We start from the raw sequence: 24,997 nt of genomic DNA on the forward strand, positions 1-24,997 counted from the left end.
GCCTATGTGACTACTTTCTCCACTTTATCTTAACGCTCCCAGATGAAGCTCCACTAGAACTTGACAGAGTGCATAGGACGAGAGCCAAGCAAAATGTGGCCTCCCATCTCTCCCCCCGATGTCCTGGTAAGGGTCCACTTCTACAAAATCAAGGAAGAAAACAATACCAGGACCTAGCTGCCGCCACTTTGGCAAAGAGGAAAGCCCTAAAACCCATGGCTGAATCGCTACGTGAAAGGAAGATCACGTACCGATGGGGCTTTCCCACCGCCCTTTCCTTCACCTGGGAAGGCAAACCCCAACAAATTCACTCCCTCAGAGAGGCAGAACACTTCATGAATCCGGAAGCTGGATCGGATCAAGATGACAAACCCTTGCCTAATACACAAGAGGGACTGCGAGAGCCCCTAATCTCATGGCCCCGTGTGGAGAGGCGCCGCAGACTGAGGGGTCCCCTCACTAAAAAGAAAATCGTCTGCTGACCTTGCGACCCACGGATCTGTGCACATGGGGGCCTCTAAATGCCTGAGCCTCCCAACACACCTTTACATCCAGGACCCACACAAAGTATTGTTTGAGGGGGCAGAGCCACCCAAACTCACCCGACGAATCCTGCTTAGGCTCCGGACTACCCAATCAGCCCCATACCCAATGGAGCTCACACAGCAGCCTCTGGAGTGTCCCGTAAGGCACAAATCTCCTTACCAATCTTATGGAATTTCCAGGTCCGAGAAGCCCCAGTCTACGATTGCCATAAGCTTCACTGAAAATATCAGCGACGATGTTGCCTCATTCAGAGTTGGAGTGTTGGCCTGGCCGATTGCCCTGTCAGCTTTAGGCTGGTCCGAAAGGCCTGTTTTGACTTGGGGGAAGGGGAGGAGAGGGAGGGAAATCGCAGGTGATGGATGGGGGGGGGGACTGGAGAGAGGAAGGGCCAGAGCATAAGAATGGAACACAAACCAACACCGAAATCAGACCATGGGAGACAACTAGGCACACACTCATAAAACCAAAAGATGGATCCCCAAGATAAAATACTCACACTGACGACCAGAAATGTCCAATGCCTGAATGCCCCCAGGAAGCGTAAAACAGTGGAACAGACTCGTCCAACTAGGGGCGGATGTGGTTTACCTTCAGTAAACTCACCTCTTAGCAGCGGATCAACTACCGACGCTACCCAAAATGTTACTTCGTCTCAGCTAACCAAAGAGGGGTAGCCATCCTACTAAGCCATAACTTGCCACTGACCCAGGTCCCAGTCAAGGGGAATCCGGAGAGCGCTTCCTACTACTAAGAGGTCAACTGGTGGAACTACCCATTACCCTGCTGGCACTCTATAGCCCCAATAAAGAGCAAGGGCTCTTCCTCCACAAGCGATTACCAATAATATAATCATTTGCTAAAGGTCACCTATTAAATCGGGGGTGACTTCAACCTCCCACCAGACCTGATCCTAGATAAAACCCTCCCACCATCTAGGGATGACTTCAGTAAAGCCCTGGCCATTGCAGAATTTTGAAGGGAAACGGAGACCGACATATGGAGACTACGCAACCTGGGAGCGAGGGACTACACATTTTTCTCCCACGTCTACAAAGGATTCTTGAGGATCGGCCGACTACTGGCCGCAAGTTCGATCGCCACCTGTGTGGAGGACATCCAAATTGGGCACATAGCCGTCTCAGACCACGCTCCGGTCACCCTAAGCCTCCGGATGCTGGGATTCCTGAAGCTGCTCCAAAAACCATGGAAAATCCAAGATCAGATACTATCCGATATCGCCATTAGTGCAGAACAAGCAGAAACGTTGACAAATTACTTTAACGAGAACACTACCCGAGATACGATCAGTTCCCTGAAGAACACAATCCCGGGACCGGGTGGGCCGTCTACGCAATTCTACAAGAAATGTGCCTACATCCTGGCGCCACGCTTGGCAAACTTATTCAACTCGTTACTGAAAACGGCTTCGGCCACCGCCTCGATGGAGCAGTCAATAACGGTCCTCATCCCAAAGCCTGGGAAAGACCACACACAATGCTCATCCTACAAACCAATAACACTACTAAACGACGCCGCCAAGATATTCGCAAAAATATTGGCTAGAAGACTTGCCCCATTACTTCCGGACATAATCCATCTGGACCAAACCGGCTTCATCCCGGGCCGAAGCCCCCAGGAAAATAGTCGAAGAACCATAGACATAGTCGAATCGGCAAACGGGATGGGCTCAGAGTTGATCGTTCTGTCCCTTGACGCACACAAAGCGTTTGACATGCTGGACTGGGGCTACATAAAGGAAACCCTACTCCACTACAGATCTGGCCCCAATTTCGTAAAATGGGCATTAGCTAACTACCAGCATCCGTCTACAAACCTTAGACTGAACGGAATCAGATCCGAAAAAATCAAGATCACTAGAGGCACCAGACAGGGCAGGGCTGCCCCTTCTCTTCCCTCATATTTGCGCTTTCCATGGAGACATTTGCATGCAGGATCCGTCACAACCCGGCAATCCATGGCCTGGAATGGAAGGGGGAATCCTACAAAGCGGCTCTCTATGCTGACGAGGTACTACTAACATTAACTCAAGCAACGGAATCCATGAAGGCCCTATGGCACGAGCTCGAAGAATTCAAATGAGCCTATGGGTTCACAGTAAACATCTCAAAATCCACGATAATGGGGGACAACGTATACGGAAAACTCAAGGAAGACCTGCAAGCCAAATATTCGATTCCATGGGCAAAATCGCAGATCAGTTACCTGGGGGTCCAGATCCCGATCAAGACGAAAAACCTTTACAAAGCAAACTCCCGCCCCCCCGCCCCCCCTCTCCTAAAAGAACTAAAAAAGGACTGACGGCACTGGCAGAAGCAAGACATTCATGGTTCGGCCGCATCACGGGCCTGAAGATGAACCTAACCCCGAGATTCCTCTATTTTGCCCTCGCTCTTCCAGTAATCATCCAGAAGCAAGCGATCCAAAAACTGCAGGGGGAGGTTCTGGAATATGTCTGGGAAGGGAAGAAACCGAGAATCCCGAAGTGCATCATGCTCCGGGGTGCTGCGACAGGCGGCGTGGGGGATCCAGACATCGCTAAGTACTGCCTCGCAGCCCAGCTTTCCCTGACCTTCACATGGAAGTCCACTACCAATCGGCCCCGCTGGCTGAAACTCGAAGAAGGCTGGTGCAAGACCCCAATAGACGTGCTCCCACACTTGAAAGAGCCCAACCCCTTCAGGGATACAGGCCCACTGTCAGCGTCCAGAAACACTGTCAAGCTGGAAAAAGGCAGCACGCCTATGGGAATGCAGGAGCACAACAGGGCCTCTCTCCCAAATCTGGGATAACCAGGACTTCTCCCCAGGCATAACACCAAACAACTACACCAGATGGAAGGAAGGGGGGGGGGGCTGAGAATGGTGGCTGACTTCTTCGAGAACGGAATCCAACTGAATTTCGAGGACTGTAAAGCAAAATTCCAAATCCCAGAGACTGAGAGGTTCAGATACACACAGTTCAGGCACTGGCTGTCAAGCACATCTGTCAAGAGGTTTGGCATCAGAGAACTAAACGCCCTGGAATGCACGCTTACATAGAACCCCCCCCTAAGGGGAAAGTGTCCCTGCTATACAAACTCCTGGACCGAACGGATCCAACCAAGAAAGAGCCCTACATGTTAAAACGGGAAAAAGACATGGGCAAAACCACTGAACCATAGGAATGGAGTCGCATCTGTGCCCGAGCCCACAAAAGCTCCAAATGCACGACAAACAAGAGAGGGACCTTCAAAGTATGCTTCAGATGGTACCGGACCCCAGAGATTCTGAACAAATGTAACCCAACCATTCCCCCACACTGCTGGAGAGGATGCCCCGACACGGGCCCAATGTTCCACCTCTTCTGGTCTTGCCCGAAGGCCACCCAATTCTGGAGGAATGTCCTTGATCAAATTAAATGAATAACTAGCCTCACAATCCCATGGGATCTGGGAATTGTCCTCCTGGGGGCCACTGGGGAAGGCCAGTTTTCGCTAAACCGACACAAAGAGAGGGGGGAGAGGGGGAACTGTCCCAAAAGCAGTGATGGAGAGGGACTGTAAACTAAGCAAAACCAATAAGGTCCATACTGCTATAAATTCCATTTGAAAATTGCTTATATAATGAATTATTTAGTTGGTGTACCAAACGGTATCACTGAACCACTGAATTGGGGCTACTGCAGACTCAGAAAGCAATCAGGGTAGTCTCTAATTGAAAACAAACATATTTATTTAGCTGGAAAACATCATAAATGAGAAGTGCATGAATAACTAAGAAAACAAATATGCTGATCTATTGGTTTAGACAGTTAAAAATTGAAAATGCACAAACAGAAATGATAATACTCTTGCTTCAAAAAATGCAAGAAAGCAGACAGACTGCAAAAACTAAGTGGTAGCCTAAAAATGAGCCAACACACTCATTTGGATTATGTTCAGCCAATATAAAAATTATTTAAATAACAAAGTCGAATTATTCAATATTCTTCCTTTTACTGACAGGTCTGCCTACGTGTATGTGTCAGAAAGTAGTAATGATAGATATCAACAAATTAAATAGACATCTTGAACACGTTTCGGCAAAAAAGCCACCCGTCTTGGCAAATGATTCCAAAACATGATTAGAGTTGCCTTCCTCAGGGCGAGATAACACACAACAACTGGACCCTGTGGGGAAGCAGACACAAACAAAAATAAATAATATTAAAGAGATTCTACCAAGATTGCTTAGAGAGACAGTTAAAAGCCAAGGGGCAGTTTTCGCTAACCGGCAGCCTGGCGACCTTATGCTCTCACCTCCAAACAGCCGCAAAGATCTCGATCGCCAGACTCTGGAAAAACCCTGAAGGCCCACCTACCCAAATGTGCTGGGCCAAATGCTGGGAAATAGTAGTGGCTGAAAAGATCACAGCCCTCAGATTCGGCAATGGACCTAAGTTCGAGCAGATTCCTGCACTACACGCAGCGATTCCCAGGAATAGCGAGACAGCCCTCGACCCTTCACTGGATGGGGCACCAAAGCTGAACAGTCTGGGTAAAATACGGGGGGCACTGAACCTCCGCAGGCACTTACCAAGGTCTAAGACTGACCCTGGATCAGTGGTAACGCTCTCCCTCCCCCGCTAGTCTATAAACTATTATGAAAGACTCACCCTCAATGTGCCCCTCTCCACACTACCCCTTCTCTCTCCCAATGTCTTTTCTGTTAATTGAGTTATTTGTTACTGTTCTGTTCTTTTCTCTAAAGCTACGCACAAGCTCCTAAGAATGCTATGCAAATGTCGAAATCATATGCTTGCTTGCTCTAAAAATCAATAAAAACAAACTTGGAAAAAAAAAAAAGTCAAGATCGGCATGAAGGTGAACTTCCCGTACTCTGCATGCAGTTTGGCACCTTGTAAAGCTAAAGTTCTCATTCGATGAATCAGGTGTTGCAACCAATCCCATTCCCGGGTGGATTTATTGAACAACACTCCTAGGTAGCAAATTGATGTAGTGTCGATGAGCTCACCTGCCACCGTCCATTAAAAGTTTTTGTTTCTGTAACCAGCCTTTGAACGAAATTACATGATATTTTGTCTTCATTACATTTATTTTGAGATCATTTTGAGACAAAAACGTCTGCAGAGCGTTAAGAAGTCTTTAAAGACCTATCTGAGTTGTGTCCATTAGGACTAGGTCATCTGCATTTGTGGCCCAACTAATCTGCTGATCATTTACTTTAGGTGGAAAACAGTACTTCTTCCAAGGCAATGCGGAGGTCGGCAATGAACAGTTTAAATAGGAGTGCTGCAAGTTGGCATCCCTGCTTTATGCCTTTCAGCGTCATGATTTTGTTTGTCAGTTCGCCAATTTCATTTATACATACACAAATACTCGTGTTGGCATGCAGTGCCATCACTGGGTGTAGAATGTCTGGTGGACATGACCACTTTGATGGTTTCTTCCATAATAGTTCACGATTTATACTATCAAAAGCCTGACGCATATTGACAAAGGCCAGAAAAAGCTTTTTCCCCCCTATAGGGCTTCAAGTTTTAGTAAATTCAGTATGATCAAGTTCACTTCCGTCCCCACGCCCTTTGTGAAGCCTGTTTGTCTGATCTGAAATCCCGGCAGTCATGGCCCAGACGGACAGCCATCTCTGCAAAAAAGTGGCAAAGATCTTCCCAATGATATCAAGAAGGGCAATCGGGCGATAGTTGGACAGATCAGCCCGATTGCCCTTCTTGAAAATAGGTACCACCACAGCAGTCAGCCATGATTGTGGAAGGATCTTCAAAAGTGAAATATTTTTAAATAGAAGATGGACCATTGAACTTTGTTCTCCTTCAACATTAGGTTCGTCGGGCCGTCTGGGCCAGCAGCTTGTGAGGTTTTTTTTGGATTGCGAGGAAAATATCATCTAAAGACTCAAACATTCCAAGAGCCATTGCATACTGAATCTTTTGTAATTAAGCTGATTGGAGGTCTTTTAAACAAAGACGTAAAATGAGTCTCCCAGCATTCGGCAGACACCGTTCGACATCGTCATGTTGCAATTTACTGCTCCTTTATTTAATATTTCCCATATCTCTCTTGACGTGTGCTTGCAAATAAGCTGCAGAATTAATTCAGCTTGCTCTTGATCACAAATATGTGCAAATTATTTCAGCCAATTTCGATCTGATTGCCTCAGTTTTGTGATGGCAACACCTGCATGTTTCCCCTAACGTTTTTTTTAGGATTCTAATGTCGTTGTGTAAAAAAAATGTATTCTTATTTACTAATGAACTAAAAAGTCTTCATCTGTGAAGATGTTTTCATTTGATTAGAAGTGGCTGTATTTTGCAAAAGCAGGAGCAGCATAGTTTATTTGACTATTTGGAGGCAAGGGGGAAGCCATTATGGCGTTTCTTAGCACATGTATCTGAGACTGATTTATTCTCAGGCGGTTCGCCCTTCGGTTTACCGCCAGAGGTTCTTTATCATTTTGTGAGAATGGCCCACATTTCATATGCAAAGTAAGAATCAGTGCATTGTGATCGCTATTTGAAGTTTTCAGGACGTTTAGCTGGTCAATTTCAGCAAGCAAATTGTTGGAAGTCCAAATATAAATCGAGAATTCTATGGCACTGCTTACGATGCTATGTGTAGTTCGGAGGAATATCCCCCTTTATGTTACCATTTAGTATTTCACAATTACGTATTGCTAAAGCGGATTTCCATCTCTGACCTCCATTGCTTTTTTCCTTGACGTTGATTGGACTTCGATTTTGAGGTTTCATGATACATTAAAACCAGGAGTAATTCATGTCTCCACAGATTATAATTGATAGATCTTTTGATTTGAGCATCCAATCATCAATCAGCGAAATTACAGAATTATTGCTGGATTCCAATATGTATTTATCAACAGAATGTGTTTGCGTTGCATGGGGTCTTTCTCTCTAGAGTGCAGTATAGTTCCTTGCACAAAGGTGTTTGGGTTTATAGTTTGTGATTTCCCACCAATTATTTATCTTCACCATTGTCAGAAGGCTGGAAAAGGATGACCTAGTTGATTTTTGCTTGCAGGATTTAGTAGTGTTATGTAGCCATCCTTAATTGGAGTTTGCCGAAGCCAAGTTTCCTGCAGGCATATCGCAAAGTTGTTCTCTAAGGTGAAGGGGAACTCCTTGAACAAATGTTGGAATCCATGCGTATTCCATGAAAGGAGTACACAAGGAACTTCCTCCTGAAAATGTGGTGGCTAATGATGCTGGTGAGATTTGTATGAGGATTCACCTGGCCACACTTTACGAGTAAAGAGATGCTCGTCTTGGTGGTAATCAGATGCTTAATTGTTTGGCAACTTCCTCAAAGAAGCACGTCTTTGTTCATTCGCCGACTGATTCACCTTGGAGGGACTAGGGCTCATCTCAAAGTTTTGCATTAGGGACTTCGACCGAAAGATCGAATCCAAAAAAAAAGGAGATCAACTTTTGCTGCCAACAAGGTGTTTCTCACTGCTTGTGATTTTATGTGTAGCAAAACTTGATCAGAGCAATTTTCCAAAACATATTCCACAATAATGATGTCATCCAAGGTTATGGTACGTAATAGAGGGATACACTGGAGTCATTTCATACTGTTACTTCTATTTAAATTCACCTCGTTTTCATTCGATAGAATGTTTTCTAGTCTCATTTTCCAAATGTTGGATTGAGTCTGATTTCCGAATTGAGGGATCCTTTTCTGTATTCTTCAATTGTTTTTGCAATTGATTTGCTGTTAAGTTTGGATTGAGATTATTGGACATGTTAGCAGTCTTCGTTTTACTTGAGTCGGGCAGGGCTCTCGTGTCAACATTTCTCTTATCTCTAGACAAGTGGGCTGCCTCGCGAGCTTCTCCAGCTGGACTCCCCTTGATGGATGACTCTACAATAGCAGGAAGTTGCACATTGATGGATTTCAGCACTGGCAATTCAAGATTAGCGCTGGCGGCTAATGAGTTTTGTATTAAATGCGTCAATGCTACCGACTCTTCTTCAGTGTCAATTGAATATGTAGATAAATCACATAAGTCAATGGAAGATGATAAAGAGCGAACTGATTTGTTCATCTGATTCAAATCTTGCACGTTTATTTGAATTTATGATGTGTCTCACATTCTTCAACTCTTGAGAATTATTGGTTGTAACACTTCATTGACGTCCGCTTGAACAACCCAGATTTTGGGGGATTCTAAAGGTTACTTATAAATTGCTTTGCTTTAGACGATTGGCACTTTTGGCTGTTTCTTTTCCTCTCATTCTTTGTCTTTAGATCTTTTTGCGATTGTCGAGCTGCTGCTATATTATCATTAATCATCACAGTTTTTGCCTTTCCAGAAAATACCCCAAAGGGTGAGATGAATTTTTGCAGCAGTTTTTCACTGGCGACCTGGGCGGCGGGTACATCTCTTATGGGAGCGTTAGAATCTGCCCCATTTCTCAAGTCTTCAACTTCCAAGTTAGGAATGATTTCCTTCTTTGAGCCATCATTAATTTGGATCTCATTAGTTTGGTCGGAAGCGTTGGGTGTGACTATTTTAGGAGGCACAATTCCAGCTATGCGTATTACAGCCTCAGCAAGGGTTTGTCCTTTTTCTTGCGCCTTTGGATTTGGCCTCAGTCCTGCAAATGAAGAGACTAAGGCATCCGCCGTTTCCATTTCTGAATTTCCAATTCAGTTTGCCTGTGGCGAGCCGAAGTTAGATACTGGCTTCTTTCTGTTTTACTGCAGCGACATGGAGGCGGGTTAGAGGATCTTGTGTCTCATCCATTTTATGGCTTCCAATATTGCTTCCACTAGATCATCCTTCGCTGATTGATCCCTCAAAGCCAGGTCACTTAAACGATTTTGCCATTTCGCTGTTAAATCCGACTCTCTTTCTAGGCGCTGTTGGAGTGAGCTATTTAGTCCTTCCATGTTTGATATTTTAGTGTTTAAAGGTTTGTTTTTTGTTAACATTAGTATCCGACTCCTGTGTTTTCCATTTAAGCAATTCAGATGTGTCACTCCTTTCTACATTCAAGCTGGTGCTTAAATTGGCATTTAATTGAGGCTCGAGATGTTGCGTCAGAGTCTCAGAAAGTTCATTGGCATTAACCGCTGGCAATAATGTCTGAGTCGACATATTTGTTACAAGTTTAGTCAAAGATTCCAGCGGTTTCAATTGGGGAGTGCTTGTTCGATCTTGGTGTCGTATCAAGCTCAAATGAGAAGAGCTGGGCGATGTTAAATCGGTTTGACAACTTTGTTTGGCTGCAGAACTGCTGTTTCCGCCGGGCTTTGTAAAGCTTTCACGTAGTTTATCCTTGATGGGCAAAAATTAAAAAAGAAAAATGTAAAAAAAAAAAAAAAAGCCTTTCAAGCGTTCCGTTAAACGTGCTTCTCGAGCCGCCAAATCTACCAAGTTTAGGTTGTACTGAGGAGAGTTGACGGTACGCTTCGGCAAGGTTGCAAATGAATCTACTATTAACCTTTGAATAGTCGGACGATCGAATTGAGTTTTAGGTACAGCCGCATTTTTGCTGAGTACTGCTGCACCTTTCCCTCCTGCAGCATAGTCATCAGCATATACCGTCGACAGACGCCGATGTTAGGCAGAAACCTGTGCAGTTCCCTTTGGGAACACTGCAAAAGATTTAGGACTACAGGTGTTAGCAGTAAACCCACTTGGTAGCAGTCTGTACCACCCAGATTTACCTGGTAGCTGAGGCTGAGCAGTCAGACTTCCCTCAAGAAGAGTTAGGCAGTATGCAAAGTATACACAATAGGCACTCAGACACAATAGCACAAGCAAACACTGACCAGAGCTTTGGTATCAAAGTATGTAATTATTTATTTAAAAACATACTGTTTGAAACACTCCAGCACTCTTATTGTAAAACAGCCTAACCACACTTACTATTATGATATATACAATCCTTATTCCTTATCAGACAAATCTTAGTTAACACCACTTATTTGCAGACAGAGGTGAACGCTTAACTATTGATGGCACTCCAATAAGTTCACGGAAAAGGGAGGGAAAAAGACAGAATATGTGAAGATACACCACTCTAAGATTTAGGAACACTTAGCAAGGCAGAAGAGCAAAAGTCACTGGTGAGCCAAAGTCCAAAGGCTGGGCCCACTCTTAGGGAGAGCAGAGCACAAATGCGCCCAAGATCACACAGTTACACTAGGCTTTGAAAGTCTTGCAGAGAGTTTGAAAAGAGTTTAGAGAGGCTCAGAAAAGTTTAGTCAGGTTGTCCCAGGCTAACCCAGGTTCGGAAGCCGGGGGCTAAATCTACCCCGTACAGTCAGTGGCAAGGGAAGCCAGGCGGAACACAGTACCTTAAGTGGTAAGGATCCTCCAGCAGCGGCAGTTGTTCCTGGCAGCGGGTGCAAGTCTCTGCGTCGTCCAGAGGAAGAGAAGATCTCGACTTGGAGGAAAGATGAAGGTCGTTGCACTGGCAGGGAAGAAACCAGCCGCTGAGTTTTCCGGTTAAAGGTATTACCCTTTATTTCGTGGTCGTGGTAAAACGTGGTATTCCGGTTGCTGGGGTGCTTGGCACAGGCCAGGCGGCCACGAGATGCGTCGGGAAGGCGAAAAGACGGTGAAACTGGTTATCCCCACCAGTCAAAGGAAAAAGACTCTCCGGCGGGAGATCTCTGTCGTTGGGAAAAGTGGTGAGACGGTCCAGCAGGGCTCCACCGGTGGTGTCGTCGTGGCAGGTCGGCTCAGCTTCTCCCTCTTCGGATTCTTAGGTCCTGTGGCGACTTCTGAAGTTCCAGTCCCCAAAGCCCTGCTTTTATGCAGAAAACCCCCATTCACTCAGCCTAGCTGTCACTCAAACATGCTAAGTGGTGAGCCGGCCGGCTCACCACTTGGGCCAATCAGGACGGAGTGCGACTTGAGTTGCCTAGGCAACTCAGTCCAGGGTGCCTAAATCCCCCTCCACCCTTCCTAAGTACCCCAGGCACAGTGGTACCACTCTGGAGGGCTTCTGTGGAGAAGCCCGCCAAAAAGATGGAACAAAGGGCTTGACTTGGGTTGGAGTCACAGAAGAGAACACAAACGCCATTTTAGAACCGAGTTTTGGCAAAAAAAATACCAACCGGTGAAATTAATAATGAATAAATAAACCAGCGGTATGTTCTAGGCTATCGTAATTAAATAAATAAAGATAGTAGCCTCGAACAATGGGAAAATCCCATAGAGAAATATTCGCGGTCGAATATAAAAAGTAGTATCCACTGCCACCAGCCAAAACTCGATCAGGGGGGACGGAGAAGTGCCCCCTAGACTAACAGACCCCGGGGCAATCGAATTGCCCCGGCCAGTACGTCCCCAATATGATGGTTTGTACTGGTTCTGTTCAGAATTCAAGACTAGTAAAGTCAATGGTGACTTTACATGCCCTGGGAGATAGTAGTCAGTCCCAGGGTATGGAGTCTATACTGGGGGGTCACTATGACAGCCCTGTGTTACTGCACTGAGGGTGCTGTGTAACACACATCACAAAAACACATGAAGCCCTATGTAGTAAAAGACCCCATAGCCCATTAAACACATCTAGAGTCAAAGGAATACACTCAAGTCATGTCCAAGAGTGAGGGTAAAAGAGTGTCACTCTTGGCAGGAGAAAAAAATAAACCCCAAAAATCCAGCAAAGCTGCTGGGGGACTCACTAGGTTAGGAAATTCAGCCTAAACAGAGAATTCTCCCTAACAGCCGAGGCTTAAACTTTTCACTGATTTGTACTTCATTACCATGTATTCCTGACGAACGATTCGTGATTATCATTAATCCGACATCTAGCGGTAACCGCAAAGTATTGCATCTGGTCTTTCGAGGATCAAAAGGGGACGTCAACGCAGGTGTGGCTGTAACACTATTCCTAACGTGAAGTGTACCCAAAATCCCTCACGCGTCGAGGTCCCTCCGATTGTATTTTGTCTGCCGTGAGGGAGCCTTATGAGTGAGTACAGAAAGAGAGAAGTAGTAGTATGATGTCTAGGAAGGGTGGGCGCATGTGAATCCAAGCAAATACAATCATCCAAAATGCTATTACGGTAAGTAATGCATGTCTTCTAATGCTTGTGAATCTGCTTAGAATCACATGATGTGCATAAACTAGTGAGTAGTAACCGGAGTTGGTGGTGGCATGTGAGAAGGAACAGTAGTGAAAAGATGTCTTAGTACTGCTTGTCCCCACCTGAGAATCAGACCTAGAGTGAGCGTCTAGACAATAGTGTTTTGTCTAGGTGTGTACAGAACTCCAGGTTGCCACTTTGCAAGTGGAATCGAGAGGAACATTTGCAATGAATGCTATGGAAGAATCAGTGCCCCGAGTAGAGTGTGCTCTAGGCTTGAAGGGCAGATCTCTCTTGGCAAGAGTGTAGCAGAGTGTGATGCAACTGACAATCCACCTTGAGATGGCTGATTTAGAGACAGGGTCCCCTTCTCTACCAGCCACCACTGAAACAAAAAACTGGTGTGTTTTCTTCAGTGGTTTAGTTCTTTCTAGATAGTACATGACTTCCAGCGCCCATTTCAGTGTGTAGGCTTCTTTCCACCATGTTAGTGGGGTTCTGGAAGAATGTGGGAAGTTCTATTGACTGGTTCACATGGAACTTAGAAGTGATTTTGCGCACAAACCGTGGGTGAGTCCGCAGAATCACCTTATCTCTGTGAATTGCGATAAAGGGGTCTAGAATTGAAAGGGCCTGTAGTTCACTGACTCTCCTCATTGAAGTGAATGCCACTAGGAAGGCGGTCTGGTCAGTGAATGCTTTGAGGCTTGCCTTGTACATAGGTTCAAAGGGAGATCCCACAAGTCTGGTTAATACCACATTTAGGTCCCACCTAAGAGCCGAGTTAGAAATAGGGGGATTAATTATTTGAACCCCTTCCATGAAAGCTTTAATTACTCTATGACCTAAAGAGCCAGGCCGCTATGTTGAGAGTATGCAGGCATGGATGAAGTGTTCCCCCTTGTCCTGAATAGCATGTTGTATGGGCAAGGTAGTTTCATCGGAGGAGAGTGGCATCTCCATCACATGGAAGAACCAGGGTTGTTGTAACGCTCACCTGACTCCCACGGAGACGCTGACCAGGTCTGGACTGCTGCAGCCTCTTCTAAGGTGATGCGCAGAACTCGGACGACCGACTGGACAGGACCCCCAAATCTCGCTTGTCTGACTCGCAGGAGAATCCTTCTGCAGATAGAGAAAGGGGATTAACTACCTGCGGAGTAGCGCGTCAGCCTCCCACTGCCCTCTTTCACCCTCCTCAGACCACCTCTGAAATTCCCCGTTAACTCTCACCTTGAGGTTTGAAAGGACAAGCTCTCCATCCTGCTTCTGGTGTAGGGGTGCGATTATATCCAGTTACTTCACTGGTGTTCGGATTGGTGAGGATCCAAGCTTACTTGACTTTCCTGGCAAGGTGCCGTAAATATACTGTTGTAAAAGTTCAAGAGTTGGCCTGCTTTTCTATTTGCCTTTATATTCAGTAGTCCGTCTCTTATCCCTTTTATCACAGGTGCTGAGTGAAGATTTTGCGTAGAGGAAACAATTAGCCGAAGGTAAACTCAGGTGAGTTTATGATGGGTGGTTCCTTTAATGTCCTTATATTCACCCACTAATGCGTGTGTCTTTTTTCCCCATAGGGGCCGGGGTACGGTTCTGCCGAAGAAGCGGCGCCGACCCGAGATGAGGAAAGATTCTCCCAACAATAATCAGGTAAGTCTTATGGCGAAAATCTGGCTTTCCTCAATATGTTCCTTTTGCTCAACTTTTGTTCTTCTCTTCCCCCTTAGGCGCAGGTATGCGGCGGATCGTGCAGATGGTCGCTAAGGAGCATGGAGATGCCTCGTGAACAGGTGAGTGGAACGCGGTGCTGCAGCGAGCAACGCAATGCGTCTTTAAAATAAATGTCTTCCCTTAGGATCGCCGGCGTGATGACTCCGGACTCAGGGTAGAAGCAGGTAATGTTCTTCTGTTAACCTTTTCCCTTCTCTTCTTTCCTTTCAGGTGTTCCAGGATGGAGGCGGGCGTGGCTGGAGTCAGGATGCAGGAGCAGACACAGTGAGCGTCCAGCTGCTAGATGCAGAACAACGCAAAGCGTGAGCTGCTGTCTGGGCGTGGCTTAAATACCCCTCAAAGTAGTTCCAGGTACGTATTCTTCCCCCGCCACGCCCGAGTGGCAAAATAGTCCCACAGGTAAAATAGTCCCTTTCAGGCCTCAAAGAGGTCTGGATCTGACAGCACGGTGTGCATCAGGTAAGTTCACATAAACACTCCCTTTATGAGCCTGGCGCCTATGGCGCCAGGACTGAGGTCCAAAATGAGCCTGGCGCCAAAGGCGCCAGGACAGTGTCCAAAGGGCCCCTACTAGGGGTTGCTGGCCTTTTCCACGGGAACATGTCTGCTTCCGGGGACGCTGGTCCTGGACTGGTTCTCCGGGACTAGGCATCATGACAGCCCCCCCCCCCCCCCCCAAGGCCCCTCCCAAGATTGTTCTCTCCGGGGGTTTCGGTTTGTTTGGGAAATTCCGGTGGAATTTTTTTATTAACCGAGATGCATGTACATGGTCACTAGGTTCCCAAGACCTTTCCTGAGGCCCGTATCCTTTCCAATCTATTAGATAGAAAAGTTTTGACTTTGACACCTTGGAATCTAAAATGTTATTCACCTCGAATTCAGGTTCTCCATTTATTTGGATAGGTTCTGGTGGCTTGATTAATCGGGTTCCAGGTTGTACTGGTTTCAAAAGTGATACATGAAAAACAGGGTGAATCCGCATATTAGCTGGTAGGTCGAGTTTGATGGCCACCGGGTTGATTATGGCCGTAATTGAGTAAGGCCCCAAATATTTTGGGTTAAAAGTTCGAGGTCCTTTGAGCGATAAGTGTCTGGTAGCCAGCCATACTTTGTCTCCTATTTGGTATAGAGGTGCCTCACTTCGATGGAGATCAGCATTCTTCTTGTATTTTCTCTTGGCTTGCTGTAAATGTGTAGTTGCTTCTTTGAAAGCTTGAATTATTGTAGAATGCAGATGGTCTACTGCGGGCATTTCGAGGCTTTGAGGCGAGTCAAGATCTGAGGTTCGAGGGTGATGCCCATATAAGGTATAAAAAGGACTTTGCCCAGTTCCAGAATGTACCGAATAATTGTATGCATATTCGGCAATCCAAAGAATATCCTTCCAATTACTTTCAGATTGATGCAACATACACCGTAAATATTGTTCAAGGGTCTGGTTAGTCCTCTCTGTTTGACCATCGGTCTGAGGGTGGTGGCTGGTTGATAATCTTACGTCGATTTGTGCCAGCTGACAACACTTTCTCCAAAAATGGGAAATGAATTGGCTTCCCCGGTCAGAGACTAGTATGGACCGGAATCCATGTAAACAAACGATATTTTCAAGGAATTCCTTGGCTAGGACAGAAGCTGAAGGTAAACCTTTTAATGGAATGAAGTGGGCCATTTTGGAAAATAAATCCACAATAACAAGGATAGTGTTATATCCATAACAAGGAGGCAGGTCCGTAATAAAATCCAGTGACAAGGTGTGCCAAGGTGCCGGTGGAATGTCTAAGGGTTCAAGCAGGCCGGCTGGTCTTTTTTTTTTACCTTTATTTTGGGCACAAACACCACAGGACATCACAAAGGATTTAATGTCCTTTCGCCAAGAGGGCCACCAGACCTGTCGTTTAACCTTTTCTTCCGTCTTGGCAATACCTGGGTGCCCCTCTATTAGAGTATCATGATAACGAGAAATAACCAGTTCTTGTAATTCTTTGTGTGGTAGAAATAAGCGCCCTTGGAAGTAAGGTAGATCATCATTGACAGTAAAGTAAGACCCCTTTTGAATCCAATCCTGCAAGGCTGTAGGGTCCAGGAGTTGTTTAACTCTAGCTTGAATGTCTTCCAGTGTTTGTAAAGAGGTCATGCCCAGAATTCTTTGTTCGGGAATTATCGGTACAGGTTCTGAGTTTGTATCAGTTTCTCCCACTCCTATTCGGGATAGAGCGTCCGCTTTGCCATTCTTGCTGCCAGGACGGTAGGTAATTACAAAATCGAATTCAGCAAAAAACAAAGCCCATCGGAGCTGACGTGATGATTGAGCTTTGGCAGTTTTCAAATATTGTAAGTTCCGGTGGTCAGTGATCACCGTGATGGTATGTCTAGCGCCAAGAAGATAATGCCTCCAAGCCTTAAAAGCGGACTTAATGGCTAATAACTCTTTGTCGGTGATTGCATAATTGACCTCAGGTGCCGAGGATTTTCTGGACCAAAATGCTACAGGGTGCAGTTGGTTAGTTTCGGGATCTCTTTGAGACAGGACATCTCCCATGGCTAAGCTGGATGCGTCGGTTTCGACTATGTATGGGAGATCTGGACGCGGGTGTTTCAATACAGGTGCGGAGGTAAATTTAGCTTTTAATTCCTGAAAGGCCTGTTCGGCTTCCTCAGACCATTCGAAGCGTTTATTTTTCCTCAAGAGTGCAGTGATGGGTTGTACAATACGTGAAAATTCCGGGATAAATCTGCAATAGAAATTGGCAAAGCCAAGCATGCTTTGAACGCCTTTCACAGAGCTAGGCGATGGCCATTTGAGGATGGCATCCACTGTCCGCGAGTCCATTCGGACTCCTTTAGGTGTCAGGATGAAACCAAGAAACTCGACTTCTGTGGTATGGAAAACACACTTTTCAAGTTTTGCAAACAGTTTGTGCTGGCGCAATTTCTCAAGAACTGCCCCGACGTGCTTTTTGTGATCAGATTCTGAAGAGGAGTACACAAGAATGTCATCGATATATACGACAACACAAACATCGATGAGTTCCCGAAGGACATTGTTCATGAAGTTTTGGAAGGCAGCAGGTGCGTTGCACAATCCGAAAGGCATCACCTGGTACTCGAATAGTCCATATTTGGTGCGGAATGCAGTTTTCCATTCGTCGCCTTCCTTTACTCGCACCAGATGGTAAGCCCCCCGGAGATCTAACTTGGTGTATATGCAGGCATCCATCACCTGGTCAAGAAGTTCAGGGATCAGAGGCAAAGGGTAACGTTTGTTATCTGGTTCAATGCGCGATAGTCGATACAAGTTCTGAGGTCGCCTTCTTTTTTTGGCAGGAAGAACAAAGCCGAGGATGCAGGAGACTTTGACGGGCGAATGAAACCATTGGCTAGGTACTGATCTAAATATTGTCGCAAATGAAGATTCTCGGGTTCAGTAAGAGCATAAATCCTGCTACAAGGGGGTTGTGTACCGGGCATCAGATCGATTTGGCAATCGTAGGGCCTGTGAGGGGGTAACGTGTTGGCCTGTTCCTTTTGGAAGACGTCTTGAAATTCTTGGTATTCCGGTGGTATTTGCAAAGTGGCAGGGGTTACTGTAGCCAGGCCTATATTTGGACTTCCTGGATAACAGGTTTGTGCACAATCCGGAAAGGTTATCCTCATTGCTCGCCAGTCAATTTGAGGATTATGTGTTTCTAACCAAGGGATTCCTAGAATTACCTGAAACTGTGGAGCCTTGATTACGTCAAACAACAGCCTCCCGATGCCCGTCCTGACCCACTAGTGTCACCTCTGCAGTGGAATGTGTTACCGACCCAGAGGCGATTTCGGTTCCATCTACTGTGGTGATTACCTCTTTACTGGTTTTAGGACGAAGAGGGAGGTTGATCCTGGAAGCCAATTCACGATCCACATAGTTTCCTATAGCCCCACTATCGATGTATGCCTTTATTGCATGCAACCGCCCAGGCTGTACCGGATCTACGAGGACCATTGGCATGATAAAGAGCGAGGTCTGAGAGTTAGTTAGTTTTCAGGCTCGGCAAGCGGACCCCTACGCTTGTCGGGCGTGGTCGTTTCCCGAATCAGGTTCCATATGGTTCTTACCCGCGGCTCCTACCGCCTTCTTGGGCGGTTTTACTGGGCAATCTCGTAAAAAGTGTCCAGAAGCCCCACAATAAAGACATAATTGCATCTGCCGTCTTCTTTCACGTTCTTTTTGAGTTAAAGGTCCTTTAACCCCTCCAATTTGCATAGGTTCTGAAACATCGGCACCCTTGGGGTTAACGTGAGTCTTGACCAACACCCGTGTCTCAAACTTGGACCGATCTGCCTTTCTGTTTTGAAGCCTGTGATCTAATTGGACCACTAAGTCTATATATTCCATGCAGTCTTGGGGCGGATTTACAACTTGGGCCAGGACATCCTTAAGTTCTCCATGTAGACCTCGATGAAATAACGCGATTCTTTTATCCTCTGGCCACCGAGTCTCCACAACCAACCTATTGAAGGTTGCGATATAGGCTAAGAGATCCTGGTTACCCTGTCGTAGGGACAGAAGTTCGTTGTCCAGGGCCTGTCCCTGAGAGTGCCGATCAAATAATCTTTCCATGCGTGTCTGAAAGCCTTGAAAATCCCAGAGTATTGGGTCATCTTGAGTAACCAGTAGAACTGACCAATCGGCAGCACAGCCGCTGAGATATGATAATACAAAAGCTACCTTGGTTTGGTCGTTAGGAAAGGCCCCAGGTCTGCAGAGGAAGTGCAATCGGCATTGATTCATGAATACGGCGAATCTTTTGGGGTCCCCGGCAAAACGTTCAAGGTGGGGCCAACGGCATATTTCCGGGTAGATTAATTTGCATTGGGTTACTTGAAACCACTGGGGCGGGAATACCCCCTGAACCTGGTAGGGGAGTTTGTCCAGCCTGACCTTGCAATAGCTGCCTGGCAAGGTCATCAATTCGTTCCTTGAATACAATTAGTTCTCTCCTGAGAGCGTTAGTCTCCTGACGAGCGGAATGCACTTCAGCCCGTAATTCCCCCAATAGGTGGGCCAACTGATCAGTCTCAGAAGTCTCCATAGCGCCTGGGAGGGAAATTGTAGGAAGGCTTTGCGTTCTGTAACGCTCACCTGACTCCCACGGAGGCGCTGACCAGGTCTGGACTGCTGCGGCCTCTTCTAAGGTGATGCGCAGAACTCGGAAGACCGACTGGACAGGACCCCCAAATCTCGCTTGTCTGACTCGCAGGAGAATCCTTCTGCAGATAGAGAAAGGGGATTAACTACCTGCGGAGTAGCGCGTCGGCCTCCCACTTCCCTCTTTCACCCTCAGACCACCTCCGAAATTCCCCGTTAACTCTCACCTTAAGGTTTGAAAGGATGAGCTCTCCATCCTGCTTCTGGTGCAGGGGTGCGATTATATCCAGTTACTTCACTGGTGTTCGGATTGGTGAGGATCCAAGCTTACTTGACTTTCCTGGCAAGGTGCCGTAAATATACTGTTGTAAAAGTTCAAGAGTTGGCCTGCTTTTCTATTTGCCTTTATATTCAGTAGTCCGTCTCTTATCCCTTTTATCACAGGTGCTGAGTGAAGATTTTGCGTAGAGGAAACAATTAGCCGAAGGTAAACTCAGGTGAGTTTATGATTGGTGGTTCCTTTAATGTCCTTATATTCACCGTCTAATGCGTGTGTCTTTTTTTCCCCATAGGGGCCGGGGTACGGTACTGCCGAAGAAGCGGCGCCGACCCGAGATGAGGAAAGATTCTCCCAACAATAATCTGGCTTTCCTCAATATGTTCCTTTTGCTCACCTTTTGTTCTTCTCTTCCCCCTTAGGCGCAGGTATGCGGCGGATCGTGCAGATGGTCGCTAAGGAGCATGGAGATGCCTCGTGAACAAGTGAGTGGAACGCGGCGCTGCAGCGAGCAACGCGATGCGTCTTTAAAATAAATGTCTTCCCTTAGGATCGCTGGCGGGATGACTCCGGACTCAGGGTAGAAGCAGATAATGTTCTTCTGTTAACCTTTTCCCTTCTCTTCTTTCCTTTCAGGTGTTCCAGGATGGAGGCAGGTGTGGCTGGAGTCAAGATGCAGGAGCAGACACGGTGAGCGTCCAGCTGCTAGGTGCAGAACAACGCGAAGCGTGAGCTGCTGTCTGGGCGTGGCTTAAATAGCCCCCAAAGTAGTTCCAGGTACGTATTCTTCCCCGGCCACGCCCGAGTGGCAAAATAGTCCCACAGGTAAAATAGTCCCTTTCAGGACTCAAAGAGGTCTGGATCTGGCAGCATGGTCTGCATCAGGTAAGTTCACAAACACTCCCTTTATGAGCCTGGCGCCTATGGCGCCAGGACTGAGGTCCAAAATGAGCCTGGCGCCAAAGGCGCCAGGCAGTGTCCAAAGGGCCCCTACTAGGGGTTGCTGGCCTTTTCCCCGGGAACATGATGTCTGCTTCCGGGGACGCTGGTCCTGGATTGGTTCTCCGGGAGTAGGCATCATGACAGTTGTTGGCAGGCCCACATCGGGGCCACCGATATCCTTATGACTGGTTCCTGGTGCATCTTGTGCACAATCTTGGGTTGTTGTAGAGGGGGGGGGGGCAAACAAATTTACCTGGCCATGTTATCCAGAGCCCTTTCCCCTTGGATCGGTTCTGCGGGTACCTCGAGGAGTAACCTGGGCATTGTGAGTTCTCCAGAGTTGCGAACAAGTCGATCTCTGAGAAGCACCATTCTGCGTTTGAGAATATGTCTTCGTGTAGTCTCCATTCGTGCTCTAAGGGTAGTGGGAAGTCTCTGCTGAGCACATCTGCCAGAAGATTGAATTCCTGTCACACCACTTCCTAGACCACGGACACACCTCCCCACTCGCCCCTCCTTGTCTACCCATTCCCGCACTCCCCGACACTCGTGCATCATGCCCCCCACTCACGTCGCACACATCAGGGCACGGCATGGCATGTTTGGGGGAGCGGGTGTTTATCGCCCTTCACGGCGGTGGCAGATCAACTGGAAGCTCCGTCACTTCAGGAACTCACATCCTTTGCGGAGACCGGCGCTTCCCGGCGCTTCACGGATCACGTGACTTTGGTTGCCTAGCAGCATTGCAACGCTTTCGGTTCACATCACACGTGACTATACGTGCGTCCCTTCCGAGGATAAAAGGAGTCAGTGAACCGAAGGCGTTGCTTCACAGCTGTTTAGTTTTGGATCACGTGACGCTCTCTCTTCGTTCAAGGACCTGCTCTGATTCTGACCTCGGCTTGCTCCACGTATTCCTCTTGCTTAACCCTTCAAGTACTTTTTGGATTTGCCTGTTACCGACTCACGCCTGCTCCACGGTTTCCTCTTGCTTAACCCTTCAAGTACTTTTTTGGATTTGCCTGTTACCGACTCACGCCTGCTCCACGGACTCCTCTTGCTTAACCCTTCAAGTACTTTTGGATTTACCTGTTACCTACCCACGATTGCTCTTGCTTTAGCACTTCATTGGCTAGGACCTCGGTCCTACAAATAGGTGGTTACCTGTTCTACCCTACAGCACGTTTCCAGCCTAAGCTAGGAGACCCACGCCTTGACCCAAGTACTCACAGGTATTCTGGTAATTTTGGGGTTTATGTACAAGGAGGTATTCGGGCCCTGTTTCTTTGCTTAACCACTGTATCTTGCTTTGCAGCGCTCAAGGGGTTCTTCCGGCTGTTCCTGCGTCCTGGTTTTCCGGACTTCCACCTGTGGCCTTAATATTCACACTGACCATATAACTAAATCGGTCAGGGTGTTTCTTGGGGACAGAGGGGTTGTCCATACTCTACACGACCAACGAACTTCGTAACAGTTCCCCTGGAACATGTTGAGACAGTAGGAACATCTTATGTTTGAGAGCCCACTTCCAAATGTTCTGGGACATTTTGGATAGCCCTGGAGAGTGAGTGCCACCTTGCTCATTGATGAAGTACATGGCTGTGGTGCTGTCTGTGAGGACCAGTACTGTTTTTCCCTGCAACTGTGCCTGAAAAGCCTTCAGAGCTTACAACACTGCTAACAGCTCCAACAGGTTTATGTGGTTGGATGATACAGCTGGGGACCAAAGGCTGTGCGTCGTCTGCTGAAGGAGGGGAGCCCAGACCCTGTGAGAGATGCACCCATAGTGAGAGTGGCTTGTACTGCGGGGGTGGTGAAGGTTTTCCTCTTCAAGAGGTTTTCGCTCTACCACCACTGCAGAGCGAGAGAGAACAAAGGCTGCCGAGACAACCACTAGATTTTCCCCTTGTCCACTGGCCTGACAACACTGGCTGTTCAGCCACTCTTGCATGGGGTGCATGCGCAAACGTGCATGAGGAACCAACTATATGCAGGATGCCATCATCCTTAACAGTTGCATGGCCTTGCATAGCGTCACTTCTCGACTGGCTACATACTGGAGGTATCTGAAACAGCATGTTTTGAACCCTCTCATTGGAGGGGAAGACAAGGCCATCTTCCGTCTGAATTAGGGCCCTCAGAAACTGCTGGACTTGGTTGTGGTCTAGAGTGGATTTCTTCTATTTTATGGGGAATCCCAGGCTGAATAATAGGTCTATCGTCCATTGGGTGTTTGACAGGCATATTCCGTAGTGGTCATGGTAAGGATAGACTGGGATGGATTGCTTGCGCAGTTGAGCTGCTGCAACTGCCAGCACCTTTATAAATATTCTTGGGGCTGAGGCAATGCCGAAGGGAAGAACCTTGAACTGATGGTGTTTGTTATCTATCATGAACCCTGGGTATTTCCTGTATGCCGGAAAAATTTAAATATGAAATTATGCATCTTTCATGTCCAATGTTGCCATGTAATCCCCTTCCGTTAACAGGAAGATTCCTTCTTGCAGCGTTATCATTTGAAACTTTAGTGGTTTGACAAATTTGTTCGCTGGGCGCAAGTCTAGCACATTGTGCATGGTGAGATGCTTTTTGGGTACAAGGAAGTACACTGTATAAATACCCTTGTTTACCTGTAGAATTTGGACGACTTCGATTCTGCCCTTTTCCTGCAGGATCTCGACCTCTTGCAGCAAGGTGTTCCGGTGTTAGACGCCTGCATTTTGGTGGTCTGAATCGAGGTGTCCGGCTGAACTATGCAATAACCGTGGGTGACGATCTTGAGCACCCACTGGTCAGTGGTAATCCCCTCCCATGTGTGTAAGAATGTTATATGTCCCCCGACTGGGGGGGGCATGGCAGGGGACCTGGATCTGCGAGTCATTTCTGACTGGAGGTCAGGTAGCCTCTAGGTGTGTCATTGGGACCCCTTCCTTTTCCACGACGCTGTCCTCTAGGTGGATTCTGAGTTGAGGCAACTGACCCTTGTCCCGAGGACCATGTGTTACCCGTTCCATATTGGTTATGTGGGGGAACATGAATAGGAATGTCTGCAGAAAGAGCGGCAAGAACTCCCCACCTCGCTGCTGAAAGGGCCTTTGAGTGATCAGGTTTAAAGATTTCAAAGTCTTGTGTTCTTTTTTCACAGTTTACATCGCCTCATCTACAGCTTTGCCAAAACAGGTTAGACTCCTCCACCAGTTTGTTGATGAGAGACGCTTGTGTCTCCGGCTTTTTTTTTTTTTTTTTAAATCAGGCGTGCCTCTTCAAACGAGTAAATTGTGGCAGAGTTCTACACCTGCTGTCTCCGCAGCATCTAGGGTGTTCTTAAGGATATTATGATTTACTGGTCTACCCTCTCACACAATCATGAGCAGATGCAAACGTACTGGGTTCGGGGACCTCCTGCAGGTTCCACTGAACATCGCAATAGCTGGCCAACAGCATGGTATGTTGGCAATCCTGTTAGAATACGCTGCCGCAGTAGTGACACGCTTTCCTGGGGCATACAATTTCTTGCAGTCCTTGTCCGGCGGTGCCTCACCCGTGGACAAGAGTACCCCTGCTCCCTTTCTTGTTGCAGTGACCACGAGGGAATCTGGGGTGGCATGTCCCCGAATATAGAGAGGGTCTTTAGGGGAGGGGCGAAAAAGGTTCTCCACCCATGGGTTCACAGCCCTGGTCTGTGAAGGTGTCAGTAAAGAAGGGGTGATGGCCGCTTAATGGTGTTTAGCAAAGGGATAGCCTGAATGGCAGGTGGTTTCTCCTCTAGAATATCCTCCACAAAGTCAGAGTCTTGAACCGCTTCTTGTGTGGCTATTTGAAAATGTTCGGCTGCTTTCTTTAGAATGGCATTACATGCCATCTGTCATCTATGGGAGATGCCCGTCGCAGAGGTGGGGAGGCTGGAGGATCCATGCATATTGTGTCAGGATCTGGGGTATTGTTAGGTGACAAAAATGGTGGGTTATTCACTGGTGGCTCATCTCCCCAATCTGGGGCCTGGTCAGTGGGATCCTCAAAGGGATCATCATCTTGTAAATTGGGGTCATGAGAAACCTCTTCCTGATCTGTCAAGTCAAAGACCTCCTCATGAAGTGGGCAGGAGGTCCTCTGGAATTTAGACACTGTGGGGTAAAGGTCCTCCTCACTAGGCCTCTTGGGCGTGGTAAACTTTTCTGAGAAGTCCACAAACTTTGCAAGCCAATTCATACACCCCTCCAACCTATCCCTGGTCCATAAAGAGGAGAAAGTGGGACCCCGAGGGGGGAAAGGGCTCCTCATGGGG

General features: G+C 47.1%; 1 protein-coding gene across 4 annotated transcripts in view; it reads right to left on the reverse strand.

Annotated features, from left to right (window-relative positions):
• SBNO1 (strawberry notch homolog 1) overlaps positions 1-24,997 on the reverse strand; it is a 2,127,865-nt gene that overhangs the window by 1,818,401 nt on the left and 284,467 nt on the right. The window lies entirely within an intron of this gene.

This window comes from Ambystoma mexicanum, chromosome 10, assembly GCF_040938575.1.
Source record: "Ambystoma mexicanum isolate Mex_15411 chromosome 10, UKY_AmexF1_1, whole genome shotgun sequence".
In the NCBI taxonomy this organism is placed as follows: Eukaryota; Metazoa; Chordata; class Amphibia; order Caudata; family Ambystomatidae; genus Ambystoma; species Ambystoma mexicanum.